A 25,083-nucleotide genomic window follows, 5' to 3' on the forward strand; every position below is an offset into this window, starting at 1 on the left:
AATTAGCTTTTATAGGCTGCGAACTGTGTGCCCGTCACTGTGCAAATGCAGATCACATGTCTAAGAACTCTTTTTTTTTTCTCTCTGTGCACCTTCGTCTTTCCCTTTCATTCTTCCCAAACACGTATGACACGGGTTTACGTGTGCATGTTCATGTGGAGAACTGGCATGCATAGAGGCTCATCATAATAAACCGTCTAAATATCCTGCGGGGATTCACACATTTGGTAACCCCCCATCTCCCTCTGGCTCAAGTGAGACTCGGCTCATTCCACAGCACACTTTCAGATCACTCAACATATATATACATATATATATATAAACACACACACTCTATACACACTCTCCTGGATGCATGCACATACATAATGTCCAAATAAATGTTTGCATACATGCAAAACACATGTAATTAAGCCCCCTCCACCTCACAAAGAATAGCTGGTAAATATGTTACTAGATGCTCACAGCGCATAGTCTTCAGTTTACACATTAAACATATGTCTTACGTGTGAGCGGAGTACTTCTCACGGCCATTCTGAACACAGTTCCCAGTCTGAATGGATATTAGAATTTCACATTAGCCCCTGTTAACTTGACATCTCCCCTTCCATTCTTGCACAAATACCAGCTGAAAATGAAGCCTCTAACAGGCAAATCCAGCAGACAATTATGTGTCATTACATCTGCAAAAGTGGTTTTGTGGTGGGGGCAGCAGGTAGTGCGGCGGTAGGGGCTGTGAAGTCAAGATTATTGCAAAAATGAAACACCAACAGAGAGAGCTCGAATTTCTTCGCTAGACACGGAAAGAAAATAAGAAAAAAAATAGGCCCTAGCATCATTATCGCTGTTAAAATAACCTCACCTCAAAGTCCACTCCTCTTCCGGCCATATTACAGGATTTTTAGACCAGGTGAAGAGTTTGTGCTAAAATCAAGCTCTCTCCGTTGGTGTTGCCTTAAGCATTTTGGATATACGTGACATGCATTTCCATTTATTTGCAGCAATTAAAGTTGCAACAATAAATATTTTATATTTAAGAAGGCTCAGATAATTATATGCAATGTGAAAGCTTTCCATAATGGTGGAAAAATATAAAGAATTGGTACAAAATTGTGCACCATTTAAAAGCTATATGAGCACATGTAGCCTTTTCAACTCACTGTGTAACAAGTTAATAAGTTTCATCAAAGTACTTTTCAAGTTGCTGTTTTCACTGCATGAAGTTATTGCCTTCTAAATTGTTACTGACACATAGTAAAGCAGTATAGAGTGTATAATCGATTAGCATTTAGCTAACTGAATGGTTTACGCTCATTATACCTGCGCTGGTTTTATGACAATACTCGTGAGTACTGTCCTCTCAAATGCGCTCGCAGACAAGTTTTCTCAGTAACATGTGTTCAGCGGTGGAACCGCTTTTGAACATCTTTGTTTAGTTTCACCAAATATTAATTTAGTTTATTTGGACAACACGCACAATAGCCTGCCAAAAATGTTGCAGTCGACACAATTGCAGTGGCTCTCCGTCGACTGAAACGAGACTGAACTGTGAAAGCCAAAAAGCGAATTCAAATAAGCGTTTTCGTCTGAAGACAAAGACAAAATAATGGCGGCTGTTAAAAAAGAACACTGCTTCCTGCAGTGGCACTTTGACCTCGATGTACAAAAGCAATGGAGATGATTCACTGTGGAATTAATAGATTGTGACAGACTTGACAAATAATAGCGATTATTTAAGTAGGTAACAAGTGGCTATTAAAAATACTATATAATACAAAAATACAAAGTACAGATCCTGAGTCATCCTGTCTATTGTGCTATAGATTAAAGTCCATCTTCCACTTCATCTGCTTTCCCTGTCTCCTGCATTGTTTCCTGCTGCATCCCCAGTCCTCTCCTCTGGTGCTCCACACCCCCCCTCCTCCCCCCTCTAATCTCTCATCCTGATTCTTCACCTCCGTCTCTCTCTGCTCTCCCTCTCCTCCTCCTTCTCTTTTGCTTCATTCCTTTCTTCAAGCATCCTTTTCTCTCCGCTCTTATGTCCCTCTCATCACCTCTCATCAGTTTTTTTTTTTCCTTTCGCCCCGTCTGCACAACTTCTCCTCCTCTTCTCCGCTTGCTCATCTCTCCCATCTCACATTTTCAAGTTCCCACCGGCTCTCTCCTTTATATCATTGTTATTACCTTTTTCCTGTCCTGTATTATCTTGTTACCATTGCTCCAGCAGCAACGGCTCTTGACCCAGTTGCCTTTTGGGCCCTTCCGTTTTTCCCCTTCAGCCTCTCCACCGTGCCTCGCGCTATTTAACCAGCCTTTATTTGTTTCCTTTTTGTGACTTTAACTTATTCTCCATCACCTTTCCCGATGCCAGAACACGGCCTTCCACCGCCGGTCTCCCACTCCGACTCACTCTCTCATCTCTTCCTTTCTCTGCCATATTTGTGGCCTTTCGCTCTGTGCACATCTAATGGCTGGGGTGTAATCCACTGGCTAATCTGCTGACAGCCTGTGTGACAAGGCATTAGCTTTGTGTCACTGCCTACCATGCTGCTTCTCAGCATGTGTGCGTCAGAGAGAAAGAGTCCAAAAGAAAAAAAAAAACGAGAGAGAGAGAGAGAGTGAGCCTATAAACGTCTAAATGCAACATTTGTAAAACTTTGCGTATAGCGCGTGTGACCGGCTGTAAGTAATGGCTTCTACGTGTCCGTTGCTTGATGTCAGTGGCATGCCCAAGCGTAAAATTGATACTGTAGCTCCTCGGTTTTTACTGGACCTTTCACCTTTCCATTTTTTCCACTATTTATGTCCACTGCTGCTCCTCTTTTCTTCATGGGTGATAGCGGTTTTAATAAGATGCCAGGTCAGGGAGCTGGTGGATGCTGCACGAGGCAGACCAAGCAAGACAGGCCAAAATAGCCTTGTCAGGGTGCCTCGCTGCTCCGTCGGGCATCGAGCCATGTCAAATAGGGCTCAGTTCGTAACCAAATATTGGATTCTCTATTATTTCCACTATAATAGCTTGGACGTAATTGTATTTCTTTCAGCTGAAGCCTTTTTTTTTTTTTTATTACGTTTGGCTCCAAAGATTCTCCTGCAACTAAAGACCTTTTTCATTATTGATTTATCTGTAGATTTTCTTTATTCTCTGTGAATGATAAAAGAAAATAACCAAAAATAATTCTGAAACAGTAGCACAGTTCCTAAAATTATTCTAAAATTATTAAGCATGTGCAGGAATGCCATATGTCCTTGCATCTTCACCACGAGCATATTCATCAAAACCGCCAGCCCCCCGCCAAAGCGGCAGAATCCGCCTCGCACTTCCCCACATATTTCTCCTTTCAGATTCTGTCCCTTTCTTCAGCGGTCCCCTCCCCTGTCTCCACCTGAGTGATCCTGTTATCACAGCTGACCCCTTGCTAGATCTGTCGACAGCCAAAGAGATTACACCGAAGGCCAGGGAACACACTGGGCTCCCTGTTTGAAGAGAGAGGGAGAGATTGCCTGATCCCCTGATGCTGATAAACCGTCCAAGCCTTTGGGGATTCAAGAAGGTCCTGTTGGGAGTGGGTGGAGTGGTGATGCGGTGGAGGGGGTGGGGGGTTTGCTAGTCAACTTTAAGTCTACTTCTAATCACTGGGCTTTTCAGATGGGATAAAGAAAAGGAGAATAGGAGCTTGGTTTGAACTGGAATTAGGCCCCGATGGCGCTGAGGATAACTTTGTTGGTCCTTGATTTAATAACACAGTTTTCTTGAAAGCTTGTGAGCTTATGATCAAGTCTGCGCTACACATGGAATATTTTAAAACCGGATGGATGAAATACATTGATTGTAGATTCACTGCTTTGCACAAGTCTTTTGAGCCACATCAACGGCAGATTTATGTCACGTCTTGCGAACCTTGCTTTTCAAAGACGCTCAGATTGTATTAGTGATTTTAGTTTTGCTTGGTAGTAACGCCTTGTGCGCTGGACATTTTCCAGCTAATGAATCACAATCCTCGGGGGGACTGCGATTCGCTTCATTCATTAATTCATTTTTCATTCACTAATTCCTGGGTATTCCTCGATCCGTCCCTCCGAACTCAGTGTTTCTGGCTCTTGACACACGGGGGATACTTCTGCTATTGAAGTGAGAACACGGGACAATTATTATTGATTTGTGTACCATAAAGGCAGAGCACAGTGAGACAGACTCTTATGAAACGCGGCTTGCCAAAATACTGTCAGAGACAGAGGTTTGATGGCTCACTCGTCCGTGGCCTCCGCATCATGTTGTCTTCACCAGCTGTTGTTTGACAGAAAGGGATTCTTCCCGCAGTGTGCAAAGACACAGCTATCAACTTAAAAGACTTGACAGCAATGCACTATGGGGCCGTTTCTCTACTGTATTATAATAGGTATTACTGGTGGAGCATCTGCTAGTGGCATAAGAAAAAATAACAACAACAAATTATGAAGCTGGAAGAGATAAACCCCACTGGCTTCATTCTCTTCTAACAGAGCATAGTGCTGTGTTTGTTTTTTTCACTTTTAAGTTGATACTGTAAAGGCTGCTGCACTGCCATATGTATGTTTCTTAAATACACCATAAAGCTCTTTCTTTCCCACCAGAATTTTATAGTGGCGTTGCGTGATCATATTGAGTGATTGCAATGGAACCAAGACACAGAAAAGTGCAGAGAGCAATACTGACGTGAGAAGCAGTGAAACAAACAGCCCCTCATTGATCTGCCCTAATTACAGTAGTCAATAAAATTTATGGGTTTCAGGCTTGCCAGAAGCCACTTATATGGCATACTGATTTAAGCAATCACTTATAATGGCAAGTGATAAAATGATATAGTGTTCTGCCAAACAAAAAAACAGCACAGAACAAACGTGGAGGGATGTAAAAATCAAGTCTGGAGCCACACTGCCAAACAAAGAGCCGCGCACAGTTGTTGTTTTTATATTCCGTGTTTGCATGGAGCTTAATAGCGAATCATCAAATGAACCACTACTCGCTTTTAAATGTGTGGCTTTTCCAGAAGTCACTGTAGTGCTGTAAATATGAAAATGACGGCCATGCTTTCAAGTGCTTTTTACCAATTTCCCCATTGTGCATGGAGCGCATTTCATTCTTCAGCCGAGCTTTAACCATGCCTGCAAAAGGCGGAACAGCATTCTCCATCATCCTTCCCACAAATCAGCATAGTTGATGGCAGTTTGATGAATGCACGCAAAACCACTGTAAGCCTATGTAGACAGTAAAATCCAATGCGCAATACAATGCATGCCAGGCTTGTTGATGCTGATTGTGCGAGCGGGGGCCAAGCTCCCAACACTTAGTAGATCATCGTAATTAAAACATAAATTGGAGATATTGAGCTGCATGCAGTCACCGGCCCAAGTTCCAGGGAAGCATTGATTCATGCGTGCACTTGGAAACAATTCCTCTGATATGCACAGAGTAAAATGTGGATTGTGAGGAAAATCAATAGCAAACAAGCTGCCTAGACTCTTCAAACAGCAGACAGAGAATTACAACCAAGCAAATAATGTAGGAGGTATGAGCGAGCGTGGGCGCAATGGGAGGGATGCGAGCGATGCCGTGAATGCAGAATGAGATACAATACATTAAAGTTGTCTGTTTTGAAGTGATGAATGGACTGACACCGATACAGACGAACACAAATGGATGTCAGAAGGACACTGTGCCTTAGACTAGCGTGACACAATTTACGCTAAAACGTAAAGCGAACATTTAAAGCTTAACGACTCATGGCCACGCCACCTCTAACTGCTCGGTGTTGTGTTTTGGTGTTTAGAGAAATTGTGGTACATGCTGAAAAGTAAACAGCAAAGACGAAAGCGTGAACATAATTTGTCATTTGTTCAGACAATCAATGCAAAGTGAGTGAAAAAACATTTTCAAAAAAAAAAAAAAGCAAACAAATCAAAATGGTTCTTCCATCAGAAACTTTTTTCCTGGACTGAGTAGAGCTTGGGAGTGTGGTGGTGCTTTATCTAAGTCAGCCATATTTGTTAGTTTGAAAGCAGTCCTAATTTGCCCCGAATACATGGAAAATGAGTCCTACTTAAGATGGTCAACAACAAGAAAGCTTTGTACGACCAGCGGACTTTGATGTGTATTTGAAGTCAGAATGAGCCATAGTCGAAGCCTGCCTTCTGATGATGGGTAATGGAAAGGAGGAAGGTCAAGAGTAGTACAGGCACTACCCTGCTGCAATCTTCATTACACGGCATTTAGAAATGTACCCAACAATAACAGGCTTATAAACATGCACAAATGCAGGTGCTGCTAACCCTGATTTGAGATGATAATTCACACGTCTGCAGAGGTTTTTAGAACATAGGTCTTTAACAGGGGGTCCGCTACCCCTAGGGGGGCCGTGGAGGTACTGCAGGGGGGGTCGCAAAATCTTTGGTTGATTAGACATTTTTATATATATTTTACATATCTTTTTTTTTAATTTTCCCCCACACTCATTGAGCGATACAGAGTGCCACACTAGATCTGTCAATCTAAGCCTCTTGTGCACAGTAGGCCCCGCCCCCATCGCTGCTGAGCCAATCACGAGGCCACACATTACAGCCTTACCGTATGTCCAAAGGTAAAATCCCAGACGCACACTGCAGTATTTGCAGAAGAGAAGCTAACAGTGCAGTTCGCTCCCATCAGCCAACTGCTGAGGCCAAATTGACACTTGAACAGATTAGTGTAGAACACATACATTAGGTAGGGGGTTCCTACTTAATCTCCATCAGTTTGGGGGTCCTTGGCCCGAAAAACGTTCAAGACCCCTGGTATAGAGTGCTACAGCTGCTCGTGAAGCAGCGTGTCCCCATTACCATTTGGCTAAACTAAACAACTCCAGCTACTTCTTCATCTTCAATATAAGTCCTCCCCTGCTCCTTTGTGGAGCTAATATAGCGTGACGAAAGAACAGAAGCGCAAGTGCTGCTATCTGCAGAGGTGGCATGTGTTATGGCTGAAGGAGTCTTCCCGAAAAATGGCTCTGGGCACACACCTGAACCCTGTGCTCCGCACTACAAACTATATATATATATATATATACACTATACTATATATATATTTCCGTCCATTTTTATAAGAATTTTATACACACATAAACCTTAATTTCAAACACTAACTTAGTTCAAGAAATGCTTCTAATCATGCTATTATTGTCCCTCACTGCTGCTGACTGCAACTGGGGAAAGGGGGCCCCGGGAAGTAATAGGAGAAAAAAAATGGAAGAGGGAGGACAGGGAGCACAGCAGTTACAGATGAGTGCTGGCATGAAGACAGCCATGGCAGGGGAAAGAGGCTACAGAGAAAGAGTGGGCTGGTGGAATAGGGAAAATTGGATAGGGAAACAACAGAGGGAGGGGAGAGGCAGGCAAGAGGAGATAGCAAGAGTAGAGTGGCAGGAGAATGAGAGAGAGGACGGAGAGGAGGGGTATGGAGAAGAGAGGGAAAATTGGAGAAAAGTAAAGGAAGGTGGCCGAGGAAGAGTTTCCCCCTGCATCCTCAAAGCCGCTTTCATCCGCCCTCACATCGTCAGCCCGGGTTGAGAAACCCGTCTGTAAACTCCGCACACAGACACACGCTGATCATGCCGGAGAGTAATCATCAGTCTACCTTTTGGCATCATGCAAAATCTTCTTCATGTATTTCATTGCTCCGGGGTGCTACTCAAAAAGGAAAATGGAAAGCTCTGAAAGGTTTCCTCTAATTATAGTCAAAGTGAGTCTCATGAGCTAGATGAATATTGAAGCCTTTCTAGCTGGAATGATGTGGCCAAAATTAAATGATTTGTTTTGCTTTTGTTGCGCTTGGCATCAAAGCGGCACTCGTGCAGGCGTGCAGAAGAGACAAGCGCGAGCACATAATCGCAGATCGCATAAAACGTATCTCGCGCATTACCATAATATTATTGCATAAGGTCAAACACATTTTTATTAGAAACGTTAAGTATGCGCGGTAACGCCCGAGTAAAGGTACACACTTTCAGACACACAACCTGAATAAATGCTGGGAGCGGAGAGGAGACAAAGGAATTAAAGCGAGGCTGACTAACAGAGTATGACATGTCCAAGGCCTATCACTAATTATGCCCCCACTGCTACAAACTGTTCCCTTGCTATGATCCACTGAAACGGGAGACGGCAGAAAAAGGCTGCGGCAATTACTGCTGAAACCATCCTATGAGGAATATGTGCATGCTCGTCATTCGATGGTGTCAGGATATATTTTTTAATCATAATTATTACCAAAGAAAAAAAAAAAACTACATTCAACTTGCAAACTTAAAACATTTTAAACTATAAGTAATTCATTTTTTTTTTTTTTTTTTTGACTTCTCTCCTATTTCTCTACGGTATGAGCGCATGCTGAATGTACTGGAACTACAAAGTGCTGCTCACGTCATTAAAACCGGCTGAAATACAGAAAGGGAAATCGGGTATCTATTGCTTTGTCGAAGTGCTGCATTACTTAACGCACCATTAACACTATAGATCCCAGGTTTTATTACGGAAAATCAGGATTATATCTTACTGTTTATCTGAAATAGTTTGTACTGTAATCATCTACAGGAAACGGAGTCAGTGTAAAACCACACTATGTCATCTGCGTGGTTCTCTGACATACAGGGCATTTCCTTGTTTGGACTTGAGGCCGTGGTTAGCTTCAGCAGGATCGCTTTAGTTGTTTTTGGACCCGGCTCTTGCTTGAAGGTGATTTATAGTCACGTTGTGTTTAACTGGGAAGTTCACCAGTGGCTATTAGCGGCACCGAACAGCTAAAAATAGGTTTTACTCAGTCAAATTGGACAGATCAATGGAATCATGGTCCATATAGTCAGACTGCTAGCGAGATTGGCACAAATCTCACCCCTTTTTTTCTGGTCGCCGGTGATTCAGATCGTTTGCTTTCACAACAGCACAAATCACATGCAATTAGATCCTTTTAACTCTGGAAAATGCACAAGCGGCAGACTGGAAAGTCATATCAAGAATCATCCGATACTTAGATACGTATCCTAACCAGTCTGCGTTTGAAAGCATATCATAAGAAACCAACAGAGCGGCTGTGGTTGGATCACTCGTCGAATTTTACGGTAAATCTGTGTTTCTTTTTCTCTTGTGGAGTGTCGGGTACCAATCTTGGTTCTGTTTGATTTAAGAAAGATACATTTTTTAGATAGAAAACATTCACATCATCATGTCTAATTATCTCACAGATGATGATGGATATACTCAGCATGTACACAGTATATATGTCGCCTCGAATGGGAAACAAACCTGTGCCAAATTCATGCCAACATAATACGATGTTTCTAGACTGATTTGGTTCGGATGAGATTTACCATTTGCCTAACAAGGCTAGGTAATGCTGGATAATATATTCAGTGCAAGGTGTCACTTAATCTTGTCTGTTACGTGGATGAATAACAGTTCCCTTGTTTCGAAGACATATCAATTTAGAGTAATTTCCCCCCAAAAAAACGGTGTCTTTTAATCAAATCTCCATCTCCAAACTGATTTCCCTGATCAAGCTGCAAAACGTAATACACCATTATCCGAGTCTCTCGGAGGGACTCGAATTCACTAACTCTAATATAGAACCACAGTAAATCCCCCACGAATTGACCAAACCTAACCCTAGAATCTCATTTGGGTGACGATAGATCAAACGAACAGCATCTCAATTAGGAAATATAGGGCACTCTTCTCTAATGCAGCACAGTTTTGCAGTTGCGGCAGCGAAGTGTATTTTTACCTCAGTATTTTCCGGAGTGCACTTATTGAGTCGTGTCAACATGTCAAACCATGCAGACACTAGCAGATGCGGTTCATTTTGCAAGCACACTGTACGCACACAAAAAAAAACAAAAAAACACCCACATATAGATTTATGTTGTAATCGAGTGACCCACATGCCCACTTGGATTTCTGGCAGTCCTCTTGTCTTCCCACAAAGCACTATTGCATGGTTAACAGAGATGATGGGCGAGGCGTGCCATTTATCTCTGCCAGATGTGGTTGAACACAAGTTCTTATTGGCTGGGCAGGATTTGTGATTGCTAAAGCGGCACCCCGGTCCCTGAGACCGCGCTAATTAAACAGCAGGGAGAAAAGAGCAAGAGGCCTTCACTCTCTAACCTCCACGTTTCCATTCTGCTGCCACCGGCATTAACACAATTCAGACACTGAGCAGAAACGAAAACCAAAGCTTAAAATGCCAAGACCCATCCCATGTTGTTGACTATGCAATGATTCTTACTTGATTTTCTTACCTTTGAGCACTCAAGCAATCTTCCCAACAGTTCAAGAGCTGCAAGACAAAAAAAAAAAAAAAAAGATAAATAGATTATTTCACATTCATACTCTGTTAAAACCGATATAATTTATGGAAGGGAGTTCAAGATGAATGAAGACATTCGGTTTGTTTGGAATTTACTTCACCCAAAACGCAGTGATCTGCAGCCTTGCGCTGAGCACTAATTCAACGCTGCCATTGCTTTTTATAGTGTAAAGGGCAAACATTTATTACCCACTGATTACATTTGGCAGGCATATGTGTCTGACACTTAAGCCCTTGTAATTTTCCAGCCGGTTACAAAAAAAATCCCTTCCCCGCCACTGATGCTCAGTCGGTGCTTGAATGTGGTGCGTTTCCCATGGATTTCGTCGGGTCCCGAGAAATTAGTTGTGAGAACAAAGGGGAAGTGGGAGTTATGGGGGCATTGAGCAGCTTTTTTTTTTTTTTTAGCTTAGTACTAATTAAAATGTGGGAGGCACTCAAAAGGTCACAGATTGACCAAAGGAAAAGAAAAAAAGTTAAGATCGGGGCACGTCACTGCTGATTGTGCGTATAAGGCGCTCAAGGTCTTGTAGATTATTAGCGAGCTCACTTTCAAAAGGAGAATCAGAAGAGATGGGGAAGAGAATTAGTCTTGTGGCTGATAAACAGCATATCTCCATGCTCTGTTCTATTCCCCCACTTTTTTTTCTTTTTTTTTTTCCTCTTTCTTTACGATTGGGGAGATAAAATTCAAGCTTGGCAATGCTTGCCAGCACAATTGATTTTGGCAGAGGAATATGACTGCAGAGTATGAGGGCTAAGTATCTGAATAGCGCTGTCAAAACGCTAAAGGGGAATTTATTCCTAGTTTATATGCAAGCTATATCATGGAGTTACTGAGACTAAATGCCTAGTCTGATGTGCAGTGTGTTGCCATTGTCTCTGGTGTACAATCGTAGAGCTGTGCTGTGCCTGGGTCCAGTGAAGGAACTGAAAGCATGTGGCCGTTTGCCGGGATATGACAAATCCTTTACATTTTGACGTGTAAAATTATATTTAAACCCCTTTTGTAATTACCATGATTTTAATGTTTCCCTGCAACTCAGCTTGTTGCGTGTGAAAACAACCGACATTGTGCAAATCTGGTGTACTCGGGCCGAGATAGTCAATTTTAAATCAATCTCATTTAGTTAGATAACTCTGATGCCAGCGCAACATGGAAAGGCGTAAATTAGAAATCAGAAACACAACAGAGAGCCAGGAAAGAGAAATTTGGTATCCCCATTGTGCCTGATCCATCCCTCCGCTGAAAAGGTTTCCTCACCCGAGGGGAATACAGAAAATGATTAATAGGTCCACTCCAGCAATCAGCAGGCAATAAGGGAGCCACCTGTCAGAGGTCCCGCCGCCCTTTGTAGATTTATGGCTAATAATTGGCCGTGAATGTAGCTACTCTGGTACTATCAGAACCTCACAGAGACGGTCGTGGATCCAAACACAAAGAAATCCTTCCCTTTGTTGTATGCATTATGCTGCATATGAAGATGCATAGAACCAATTCTCACCGAAAACGCGTGAGCGTGTGAGTGGTGCTACTGCAGTACCCACGCCTGTTTTCATTTTTCAAAGTATTGTCGGGTGGCAAACATTGCTGTTGCCCAATATATAATGCACTGCAAGTATAACAGACTGTATTAATTGGATCGGTGGTTCCCAACCTTTTTTCCTTCCCTTCTATTAGTATTATACAGTTCTATCTATACATGAAACCTATTATTTTTTAAGTCCTTTGTTTGCATATGACACATTCTCCTAGCTTCATAAATTGTAGCTGGATCTCAACCAAGCTTTCCAAGGCCCACCCCCACCCTACTCCTGATTGGCTAGTGATGCTAGTTTGGAGAGGGAAAGCTGCATTACTCTAATTTCATTGGTAGGTGAACTCAATTGGCTCAAACCTGACATTTTTGATCGTAATCAAACAGGTGAAAAGTGATGGTGAGCTCAAATCAGACATGTGTTTGCGCACTCCCCCTGTGATTTCTGGTGGGGTGTGGACCCCAGGTTGGGAACCACTGGATTAGATGGTTAGTAATCCATATCAAGCTAATCTGCAGTTCAGTTTGTACTCGCTACAAGTATAAAACACTCCACTGTGAACTAAGATGTTCAACGAGGACTGTATTTATTCACCTGCCGTCTGACAGATTTTAGATTATACCTTAAGCGTCCCCAAATAACAACGAGCATGTGTTGCAGCTGGGGAAGCGGAGATGATGACCTTCTTAAAACACCATCTGTTGCGCAGCACAACCACAGCAAGGCGAGATTAGCCAGTGAGGCACAAAGCGTCACATCACACGGCACCCATCGCGTCCGACTCCACTGTAAATGGCAAAAAGCAGCATTTTTACATCACTTAATTTGAAACGCCGCCGTGCTTCCACGGTGATTTCTTTCTGGAGCCGCTGGATGCGTGTCTTAGTTATTGTAATTAATAGAATCGCGAGATTCGGCGGGCACAGAGGCAACTGCAAGTCATTGTGAAAAGGAAAACTTGAGCACTGACATTTCCGTTCACATCGGCGGCAGGAATGTAGAGTGGAAGTGATATTAACCTGCTGCTTGTAAATTTAGTTTTGGAATATCCAACCTGATGAACCATGATGCTGTGCGGCCCACTTAAATAACCCCAGTGATGACATGGTTTAGCGCTCCATTTATTCCAACACTAATGTCACCCCACCTTCGACTAAAGCCGCCCCTCCCCCACCACCCACAACATCATCACCACTTTTCCCACTGCCTTCACCTTATTCTGCCATTTTTCTTTCTTGGGATTTGAGACGGCTTCTTTTTTTTTTTTCTCTCTCTCTGTACGCCCCGTTTTCAGGGTCACTGTCCTCCTAACTCCCCTCCCGTTCCTCTCAGTTTTTTACCCCCACTTTCGAAATTCTCTGTCCATCGCCCTCCTGACAGCCACCCATCAACCTGTGTGCAATTTAAAAAGCCCTTCAACAGCTGCCATTCCACGGGGCTGGCTATCAGTCCAGCTGCCAAAGCCCAGACAGGGACTCTGCTTCAGCAAGCAACTTTGAACGTCAGGTTGGTTCCCCCAATTCCAAATGGACTGAAGGTGAAAGACTCTATTTCTTAAAGATTGGTTCAGCTGAAGACAGGGTGACGGGGGTGGAGTTTCGAGGCAGCATTGCTTACTTCCTTCCTGACATGTTACAGCCAACATCTGGCATGCAGCGTCGCGGTCTGCGGACAAATTGTTCGATGTAACGTCGGCCGATGGATGTCATTTAACAACATCAGCATGAATCAGTGGGTTCAATTATATCTGCAAACATTTGGATGCCTTGAGGAGAAAGAAAAATGCTTTTGGGAGAGCCAGGAACGTTTGTGTTTCTGCAGAGATTTATCATTTCCCTCTGTGTCTGTACAGTACGTGTATGTGTGCCTGCCCGCCCGCCCGTCTCCCCGGCTGCCTGCCCGCCTGCATGCATGCAAGCAAACACTGCATATATTGCTTGTCTAAATGTGCATGTTGCCTGGAACAATCAAGTGAAAACATCTCAGGCTGGAGTCTGGGCAGCCTGCTGCTGTGCACTTCTCTCCACCAGATGTCTTTGTCAAAAATATTTGCTGTGCACCGAATGAGGGATGAAATCAATCCAAGAGCTTTTTTTTTTTTTTTCCTCCCCGGTTTTTCCTTGTGGAAGGTGGCAAAAAAAGAGAAAGAAATTGAATTAAAAAAAAAATAAAAAATGTTCTGATACTTGCCAGATCAGTCCACACTGTCAAATATAACAACTGTCCACCAGTGACATTTGCAAACAGACCATCTGGTCTCCAGCGTCCAATAGTCGTTTAGGGAAAGAATGAAATGGCCGAGGCCTTTCTCCTGTCTCAATTAGCAACGGGGAGAGATGGATGGGAGAGCTGCTCTGCTGTTTTGGACCATTCAAAGATGTGTGCTATGTGCCAGTTGGGAAATATGTTGAGGTGGTGTATAAGCACCCGTGGGGTGAAATCTTTCACTTAGAATGACTGAACAGATGTACTCGCTGGCCTTCATTTCCCTAGCTTTCACCCACTCAGCTGGGCTCCCGGTGCACTCTATCTGCACTGCCTGAAGATAAAATCAACAGCACATTAAGGTTGTGTCAAGATAACACAAAATACAGTTAGACTGTGTATGTTAGGGTATATCCAGTCCACTGTAAAATATTGATTGTGCTTTAATGCAAATATTTCCCAAGCATCGGTCTGTCTGTTTATCTATCTGGAACGTGCAAAGCATCCAGCTTTTGTATTTGTATAAAATCCAAAATAGGTGTAAAAGTCATTTTTTTTTTTAGTGACACTTCTAATTTAGGATATGAATAATAATTATCCATTATAATAATTATGGATGTATGTCCAATATTGCTTGATGTTTTGCATTAGATGCAGCTATTAGAGGTGATTCAGGCTGACTTGAAGGAGCAGAACATGACTGTGATGATGCTTTGGTGCTTGTGGGAGACAATGGGGCGACTGTGGCTCAGTAGGTAGAGAGGTTAGAGGTTTGATCCCTGGAATGTGCTGCATGTCGTAGTGTCCTTGAGCAAGACCCTGAACCTCTGTGACTGTAAAGCTCTTTGAGTACCAACAGGTAGAAAAGTGCTATATAAAAGGAGGACGGTTTACCATTATGACTAGACAATAGTTTGAATTACGGAGCTAACGGACGCTAAGTAAGACGGATGCTAACGTGAGAGAACCTGACTGTCTCGATACTAATGTAATGTAACGGAATAATCTCCTCGTCAAACTACCCTTCCAAAAAGTTATACGCTGCCTCTGCAACCCCATTAAAGTGGGGAAAAAAAAAAATCTATTCAACAAAAATAATCATGCAGGTAAGTCGCGTTTTGTCCAGTCAGAGCCTCCTCTGTTACGGAGTCGAGACTTTTCACCTGTACGTCGCTCAGTCCAGGCAGTCGCACAAAGATTCACTCCGGTCACATGGGAAAAGGCACCTTTTTGATGGGATGTTTGTCTTGTTCTCGGACACAAATAATTTGAAAACTCTTTGTTTGAAATAAGTATCCGTCTATCTGTCCAACTGCCTATTTAGCCAAAGACCATTTCTGCACATAGCTGTGCAAAGGAGTGAATCTATTTTCAATTGCTGCTTCTGGACTGGCTACAGCCATTGTGTTGGGGACTCGTGCTGTCCGCCAAAGCTTTTAGTGCATTGTGTAGCAGCATCACTTATGCCCATAGCCACAAGACTACATGAACAAAAGCTCCAGTTGGCTGGGTCGTGCTGCGATGTACCTGGGGGATGTATGCATGTTTTGCATGGACTGTGGAGGGTAATCGTTGGCTCCATTAACATGAGAGAAGGCTGCAGCTTCCTGACTGGAGAAATTGCCCTCAGCGAGCTGACATTATGGGGAAGCATCTTTCCCCTGATGCTATTCAGCCAAAGAAGTTAATGGAGTTGAAGTGGGTCGTCTACAGTTAAATTGAATCTGCTGCCGATGGAAAGGCTTTGATGTAGCAAAGATTAAGCAATTGTTGTAATTTTATGTTCAAAATCCAGAGTGCCATCAGCCACAGAGAGCAAGCTATTCAAACTTCTGAGTCTGTGTCAGAAAATGACAACAACATGTCGGAGAAATGCAGTAACCATTACGCATGTTTTAAACAGGAGGAATACATAGTTTTATTTTTTGGGTGCGAACTCTCAGTGTAATTGTCTCATAATCCAGGAATGTCGAAATTGGTTGCATCATCCGGATTTTACGATCGTTGTGGGCAGAATGAAAAGTTGCACTACGGTTTTAGTTGACCCTACCCAGCAGAAAGTGCACCACAACAGCTGGACAAATTACATCAACAGTTAAACCTCCTTTGTTGAGTCAATGCTGCATAAGCTTTGTTTAAGCTGTTAAAGAACAAATGGAATGTCTTTGGAAATGCTGAAGAGACAAAGTGCTGGCTGGTGGTTTGTGCACAATGCCACTTAGTTATCCTGAACATGCAGTACAACAATGACACACTTAGGTTCCATAAATCCTTTACTTCACTATTGCCCCATTTCTCAGTTTTGCTTAATTTTTGAGGCTAACATTAAGATTAGATTACTAATGGTTCGCGTGCAGGGAAAGTACTTATCCTTAAGTAGGAGCTAAAAAAGCCCCTACAAAAGGGGAGTTCTAAGAAATGTGATCATTCTCTGTTCAGACAAGAAAAAATAAGTACTTTTGAACTCAAAGAATATCACATTTGCCACAAATTTTCCATATTTTTTCCCCCAATGCTCTGCTTCTTTGTAGCCAACAAGTGCAGATGTAGTCGTGTACCTCTGGTGGTAGATACCAGAAGAGTTGAAGTGTCCTTCCCGTGCCCTTCTGTAATAGCCAAGCATCATTAGTGAGTGGGTTAAGAGGGGGGCCAGCCATCCATATGTTTCAATAATTACCCTGCACTTCTGTCAAGGCACATACAGAAAGACTGCCCTTACCTCACAGTGCCACAGTCAAAATAAGGGCTCTGGAAAGTGTGTCTAAATGGGTCTCTTTACCCGTCGAGTGTCCTTTTCTCGTATCTTTTGTGCGGGAATGTCTATTGTAGCTGAAGGTGAGCGCCGCAAATGTTCAGGTTCTGTCACGTGACCGAGGCTATGGACCATGCCTCAGCCTCACTTCCAGTGGCAGTAATTCCTGCACTGTGAGTGACACATTATTTCTCTGTAACCTCCGCCCCTCCCATCCTAACTCCCCCAAATCGCAACCCCCTCCCCCAATCTATTTTCTGCCTGGCTAGTCTTATGAAACTGCATATATTCTGTCAGATTACTCCCGTCACATTCCCATACTGTTTAGTTCTCGCGTGTTTGAGGAGCACATTTAGATGTGAGGACTGAAAAGCGACACAGACACCTCAGATTTAACAGTGGGTACTTAAAAAAAATATCTATATTTCATGGTTCTGTGTTGTTGTGAGAGAATAATGTTGAAAGTCTCCCCTGCATCTGTTTATCATCGCGATGAGCGCTTCTTGTTATGCTAATATTCATATAGTAGGAGTATACAGGGTCAAGTAATGATAAACTAATGTATTGTAATTAGATATTACATAAGGCTTTCGCTTTATATTTATACTTTTATGCTTCATTTCAAATTCAAGTTCTCGGCCTTGGTGAAAACAAATAGCAAATTAGCAAGTTAGCTTCTCTGTTAGCTTCCCATAAATATGATCTTACATCGGTGATTTTCTGTCAGCGTATTGTACGAGACAAAAACACTGCCAAGAAGTACATGGAATATAACCAACTACAAGCAAGATGACAGTGTAAATTTCCTTTGCAGGGAAATTACCTGTTCATTCTGAGCCTGAGCTGGTGTTGTGAATAAAAATGTCGGCATAAGAGACAGTCGCTAATAAAAATGCACACGAACAGAGTGGTGTATCCGTGGAACAAATCCAAACTAATGGTTCAAAAGTGTTTTTATGTTCAGCCAGAGGGAAATCACCTTGTGTCAGGCCACAACTGCGTTTGAGCCGTGTGAACAGGGGAAGACGACATCAACAGGTGCACATGTTAAAGGTTGTGTGCAGGATTTAGGAGGGTCCGTTGTTAAAAACGGAAGATAATTTGCTATATTTAAAAATAGATATCTTGCATTATAGTGTCATAATCTTTTGGGAATAAGAATCGTTGCTTTCCCTTTGCGATGAACATGACCTTATGTTAAAGACAAGACAACCATGTTTCTGCAGTAGCTCAGCTGTCTTCGTCTCCAGCTGGTGAGCAGAATTAAGTGGGTTGCAATCTACAACCTGCAATGCTGGACTGCATTTATTTAAAGGGCCACACTGCAACCACAAAGGCTTAACTCTGACCTTTAAGCACGATTAATTGAATGTAATTCAAAATGTAGCACACAGTGCATTTACTGTGAAACAAGCTGTAGATGAAAGGAGAAAAAAAAAAAAAAAACATTCTAAAATAATTAACAAGCAGGGAACAGATAAGTTGCCAAACAACTGGTGGCGAAAGCTAAGGAAAACAGTGAAGTTGCGGACAATAAAAGAAAAACACTGACCTGTGCAAACACTTAAATGAACCCTTGAGTTGTCGGGAGCACAGAGCCTGGTGGAAAACATTATTGATTTAACCAACTGGTTATATACATATTCTTATTCCTCTTATCCTCTCCTGCGAACTTGGAGTTTTACGACTCTATTCGACCCATACGGGGAAAAGCCATAGCATTATAATAATAATCATTTCAATGCATTTAATCTGTAGCTTTTATTTAACTGCAATGTCACATACAGTGACTTGAAAAGCTCCGGCTGCTCCGAATAAAGGACTGGACACTGACCTTTACATCATTACATTTTTTAATCTTACACTGAAATAAGCTTTGGCTTCCAGTAATGCTGACAATCCTGGACCTTTATACAAAGACCAGCAGAGCATAAAAGGGGAAATGGCAAATGCATCACTTCACTAAAGTCTACTCATTGTCTATGGAACAGCTACAGTGTGCGGAGACACATGACCACATCATCTGTGGTCACTGCGGTATCATGTGATTGCTTCTATGGAGTGGCATTAAAATGAGCTGCATTAGCTTAATGGCCATTCAATAATGTAAAACTCGAACGAGATCTCGTGCCACGCTGATTAGCGCTGATTGATGCACATGCTGGCTCTGTGCTTATGACCATCAAGGCAATTTATTGATGTGTTTAGAGCAGAAGCGTCATTAAAAATCAAAAGAACATAGAAGTGACGGTTTTTGATCACACAGGGAATGCAGCTTGTATTGTTGTGTCCTGTGCTGCTAATTAACTGAAGGAAATCCATCAGTGACTTTGCGTAATTTCTTCTAAACACTTAGATCTTTTTGATATTGTTATCCTTTCGTACATCTACCCCGGATGTGGTGTTAAATGGTTTTAATTTTGTTAACTATAAACAACATCCAATTAATTCCTAATACTCTTGAACCGAGCAGGAGATCTGTTCAGAGTAGTTTGCGAGATGCAATCGTTAAACACTGTGAGAGCAATTTTGCATTTATCCACCACACTGCAATGATTTCTTACGCTCCTGATCTCGCTATTCAGAAGTAATGTCATTGGTTATCATCATCATGCTCAAAATGTGATTTGCTATGCCACCCTAAGAAAAAAAGAGAGAGAGATATCTTTCCTACCAGATATCGAATAAATACAAGGTACAGGGAATGCGTGTGTTTACTCTAAATGCAGCACACAACTTGCTTCTTGATGCGTTCATTCAATCCCTGTCCTATCTACCCTCCCACGAATGAAAATCTCCTACCAGCACGCCACAAAAGAAGTTGCTAAGCCATTTGGATCAAGAATCTCCCCAGGCAAATCAGCAATTAGAGCCTAAGCTGCCTTGTAAAATCAATTAGGAGTTGTAGTATGGTTTACAGGTACAAGAGCGGCTGGCACCTCTCTAAATGGACCGGGATGATGCTGTGCAAGAGACTGTAATGGGAACCACTTAGTCACCAAATTTCTAGAAATCTTTCTCCTCTTGTTGAGGAGCTGCTTCATGTTGTGATTTTGGGTTGCTATAAACTGGATTGAAAAGCTTTATTATAATTGATGAAATAACACCTCATACTTCAAAAGCTAGCTAGCTTGCGTTCTGTCTTTTCCACCACTCTGCCATGTTTCCTTGGGTCAGTATGGAAGCTTAAATGCGAGTCTGTCTGTAGTCCCTCTATGATAGAGGTAGGTCGTCCAGAGTGTCCAGTGCCATGATAAACTCTGAACAGGCTGTTTGTTCAGTCATTGGTGGCAGCTCAAAATGGGTTTTGACCAAACCATTGGCTAACAGTAGCCTGTATATACATTCAGTGTTAACAAGGAAACATTATTTATTAATTTGAAGTTGTTTATTGACACCTGATTAATTAAATTGAAGCTGTGTTGAGAGAGAAACCTCATTCTTTGACTGTGCAACCAAAATGAAATAGCACTGAAAGAAGCTGCGTCATAGAGCCAAGTGGAACTAAAGATTTTGGGGACAGTTTTACAGTATTACAGTATATCGCTATTTTACCTTCAGGTTTCGACATCACTCCGAGGCTCAGGAATAGCTGTCGTCACGCGGCATCATTCATCTCTGCGCGCACTCAAGACTGAATCAGACCGAGTTGCTTATTTCCCACTAAAAGCTGCTTCTTCAACTTTCACCGCCGATAATTAATGAGATCGACAATTTCAGTAATCTGTTTCCTGTCTTTACGCGGCTGTTTGAGTGAACAGCTGCTGGCTTCCACGGGGTAGGAAGACGGGTGACGGAGAACAAAGAGGGCAGCATCTGGCTCTTTGAAAGGCGCCGCGTTATTTCTCACCAATATCTTTATGCGGCAAGCCGCCACCGGAGCAGATTTCCCCCTCACGTGTGTCTAATTAGTTGGACACAACTCTGTGTAGCGGCGCTGGATGCGTTACGGAGACTGCCGTGCGGTTTGTTTAATGTTTCTGCGGAGGCCTGTGCCACAGCTATAAATGCCCGTTTGATGCCACCTTTAGAAACACTTCCATATGAACAGGAAGCTGCATTGTGGAGGACTTTGCGCTACTCCTCCTCAGGTACGCTGCAGATGTTTTCTCACCGTGCCACGCGACCGGCTTCCTCCTCGTACCTGCGAGATTTTGAAAATCCACCGTTTCAGAGTTGTTTAATGTCTTGCAAAGATTCGGTGTGACAAAATGGGTCACGTAGAGGCATGGGGCCCTTTCTAACTTTCACCAAGGTCAGTAGGTCCCTGTTGGCTTATGGCCTATTCAGCTGGGAGCTGCAATTATGCTGTGAAACCATGTATCATACTGAGTTAGTCACCAGCTTTAGTTGCCCACTAGTACGATACATCACCCTTGGTTGCACCACGTGGAGTATTTGGAAGGCCACAGTGTGCCTACAGGGGAATCATTAGTTCATATGTAAATATGAGAAACTGATGCAGTTTTCACCTTGCCTGCCTGAGTGTGTAGTAGCTTGGGAATGACAAACAAGGCTCATATAGCGCAGTCACCGCAAATGCCTTTGGTCGATACCGTTGTTATGATCCTGCATTATAATTGAAGAATGAAAAACGGTGACGATAAGGAGACCGGGGGAAAAATAAACAGACATGGAACGACTGCCATGTGTCCTTTACCCAAAATGCAAATAAAATTAGGCAGCGCATTTTCGCGTGGCTATGTTTCTTATCTCAGTGCAGCTGCTCACGCGCTCCCACTAAAGCGTATTCTTGTTGCATTCGTATGGTTTCTGTGAGAGAAGGCATACCCCGCCGCTGTAAAATAGCTTCACACTGAGATCAGTGGAGCGCGTGTAGTTCAGTGAATGCTCTTGTACATTCCCACTTTTGCACATCACAGGAGATGCAACAGCACATTCTTCCACACTGGGCCAGACCGAGTCAAAGATGCAAATACGGGCGTTCAAGCGTGGAACCCCTGACCTCAGTAGGAAAGTCTAAAAATTATAGAATAGCCAGCACTTTTCGTTTCTCTCTAAAGCTCAGGAATTGTGCATCGGCTGTTTTTTCTTTCTCTTTCTTTTTTTTTTTTTTTTTTCAAGGGAAGAAAAACACCCACCGGGCTGATTTTTATTATCTTCTTACTGGTCTGAGCAAAAGAAAGTAGATCAGAAAGCTCACAGTGACAGATTTAGTGTGAATTTCCATGCTGACATTTCAGACAAGATTACATCTGGAACGCTGGAGTCATGAGATTTTACAGTCGGGTCAAACCACAGAAATTACTCGCGGCATAAAACGAACACCGGCTCGGATTGGAGCTGTAACATTGGCATACAGGTGTGCACGCGAGGCGCGTACCCACCTCACATGGTGGCAGATAGCGGCGGCTCCTGGTGGGCAACTTTTAGTGTCTGAGTAAAACCTGAAAAATATATAGCCGGAAAATTTAGCGTGACAAGCAATGCAATGACACACTTGTTTTTGACCGCATTGGCTGCTTGTAAGTGTAAGCTATTGTCTGCGCCAATAACTAGTGGCATCACTGTACACTTTGTGAATAATGGGAGTGCTCGGTTCATATTTTCTGAGCCTCCCAGCGCAGGAGGAGGTAAAGTACAGTAGAATACAAATCAACACAAACAGGTTGCATAAACAAAGATTATTTTCTGTATGTGAAATTACCTAAATATTTATGCCACGGGAGCAGCTCTGCAGGAAGTGCTCTCCGTACAAAGCTTATTTGGACAGGTAAGAGCAAGAAAATGCTCCATCAGCTCTCATAAGCATTTCAAAGCAGTCAATAGTATTCAGAAAGCAACGTGCCGCACAGCTGGGCAGATATTCATGCGGCCCCCGAGTGTGGTTGGGTTTGCGCCGTCCGAGATGGGAGCCACCCGAGCGGAACGTGCCGAAAAATAATTAGCACAATGACGCGATGAAAAAGGAAACGCAACTTGAGGAAATCAACTGTTAAGGAACATCTGAGGCCGCGGCAAGCTGCGCCTAAGCATATGCTCCTCCCGCGTGTTCAACAATGCTCAATCTTCAGTCCCTGCAGGAGGAAAGCATCTTTTTATAGAGCAAATCCAGTCATTTAAACTTTAATGGTTCCTCAAGATGGACTGCGGTTTTGCTGTTTCAGTCTGGGCTCATTTCACAGGTAGGTATTCTGAAGTTCCAAAGTGTAGTACATTAGCTTAACCCCTAATGTTTATATATTTTTTTCCACCCGTTTCCGCGGAGTACATCAAAAGGCAAATGAGTAAAAAAGCAAATATGTGACCACATCTGTAAAATCCCTTAATGTTATCAAGTTAATTAAAACCTGGAAACTTTATGCTCGAGTCGTCCTTAATTGCAAACACAAACGCGACCATAAGTCTTTGGTTTTCTCAGAAGCTCCGTCAGGAAAACCGAGAATACAGACAGCAGCCTTTAGAGGTCCGTTTTACACATAAACCGAGCCTCAAGAAAATTCCACTTACTGAACACTTTTCAGAATCGCCTGATTGTGGAAAATCCCGCTCCTCCTTACTGTAACATGTGGCCAATTTGAAGCTTACAATTCAATTTCATATATATATATATATATATATATATATATATATATATATAGATAACCCGGAGTCTTATGCTTTTGGCTGAGAGAACGAACTGATGAAACTGCTGCTTAAGTTTCCTCGCATTAACATGGCAAAATGGCCCGGCTTTTCCGTCTCGATCAAAAGACGCTGTCCTGCTCGTGCGTGAACTACTATCCAGTTCCCACGACACCACTGGCAATACTTCTGTCTGTCTCCCCAGTGAAATTCATTCAACGTTATTTGGAGACAGCACGTTGGCCGCCACCTCATATAATCACGAGTCCATAACAGTGAATTGTAATTATCTGTACCTATACAGTCCTCCCACACAGTCTATTCTGCTGGGGCTTTCTGCGGCAGCTCGTCTGAATTGGGGGTATTTATACATGAAATTAAGGTGTAATTAAAATCGGTCTGGTGCTAAAGGGGCTGAAGGTGATTATGCTCATTTGCATAGCACACTGATTTCTTTTTTTGAATGCTGCCTCCACAGTTACGGCTGGTGCAAACACATTTTAGACATCCATCATTTTTAATATTTCAAACAAGACCCAAACTTGGGGATGATTAGAAAAAGTGTTTATGTGCGATAACATTTCGCATTCTTAATGTTTCTCCAGGGCAAAGTGAAGTGATTGACATGCCACTCATGCCAGTGAAAGAGATTTTAAATGCACTGTGCTTATTTTGAAGACATCCGACAGATGTTTTTTTTTTTTCCCTCCTGACTTTACAGCCATGGCATTTCAGCGCACACACAGAAGAATGTAAGCAATGAACGATTCTATATCAATGAACGAAGAATCTATCAAGAAATCGTTGAAACCGGACCCCCAAAAATAAACATTAGCATTCAGCTCATTTTTCACAGGCACAACATTATCTAATTTGCTCCATTGGGCTTGTTTTGAAGCAAATGGGGAACTATTATATGGGCCGCGGACCAAGGAGAAACTCATTACTTCTCACATTATCACTGGAAATGCGTGGAGGAAAAAAAAAAACTGAGCTGAGCCCGGTTGCAGTCTGAAGCCTTGGCATCTCGTCCAGGTTGTAAATGGACCCCTCTCGGCTGATACGCCATTGTGTCCAAAGCCATCCCTGATATTTGGTGAAGGGATGTCATGACTGCTCCAGCTGTCACAGGCACAGCTGTTCACTTTCCCCTTGAGTGAGCAGAGCTGCCTTGGCCCTGCGGCTTGGTGCCGTGTGTATGTATGGGCGAGTGTGTGTCCAAGCGCAAGCATGCAGGGATACTGACAAGGTGCACTAGCAACACAACTTCTTCTGAGATACGGCCGTATAAACAACTGTACACAAGCAAATTGGAAGCCGCGAGAAACAAACAGGCTGTATTACTACGTGTTTTCGTGCTGCGCAGAATCACTTATTTCCTCCTGATTTCTTTGTAGTACTGATGAGTTTTGATGAGCACTGCACTGGCTTTTGCTTCTTGTTCAAAGAGGATTATCAAGAGAACCCGAGGAAAAATGTGTCTGATGTATGCACTGGTGTGTGATTGATGCTGCTCCCCTTTGGCCTGGGCAAGCATTTACTTTATCATAACTCTGTTCACACCATGACTGTGTACCTCTTGAGGTCTGTGTCCAAAGTGCTAAAAGGGCCATATTGATTGCATACT

At 42.8% G+C, this 25,083-nt stretch overlaps 1 protein-coding gene across 45 annotated transcripts in view; it reads right to left on the bottom strand.

Annotated features, from left to right (window-relative positions):
* Positions 1-25,083, bottom strand: part of LOC125005177 (receptor-type tyrosine-protein phosphatase delta-like) — a 344,191-nt gene that overhangs the window by 132,498 nt on the left and 186,610 nt on the right. For 44 of the 45 annotated variants that reach the window (XM_047580628.1, XM_047580542.1, XM_047580610.1 and 41 more), the window contains exon 9: positions 10,308-10,345. The gene's annotated coding sequence lies outside the window, so the exon portion shown is untranslated. Of the gene's footprint in view, positions 1-10,307; positions 10,346-18,423; positions 18,446-25,083 lie in introns of those variants that run through there. The other variant, XM_047580271.1, reaches the window with a different exon arrangement.

Source organism: Mugil cephalus, chromosome 1 (assembly GCF_022458985.1).
Source record: "Mugil cephalus isolate CIBA_MC_2020 chromosome 1, CIBA_Mcephalus_1.1, whole genome shotgun sequence".
Classification (NCBI taxonomy): Eukaryota; Metazoa; Chordata; class Actinopteri; order Mugiliformes; family Mugilidae; genus Mugil; species Mugil cephalus.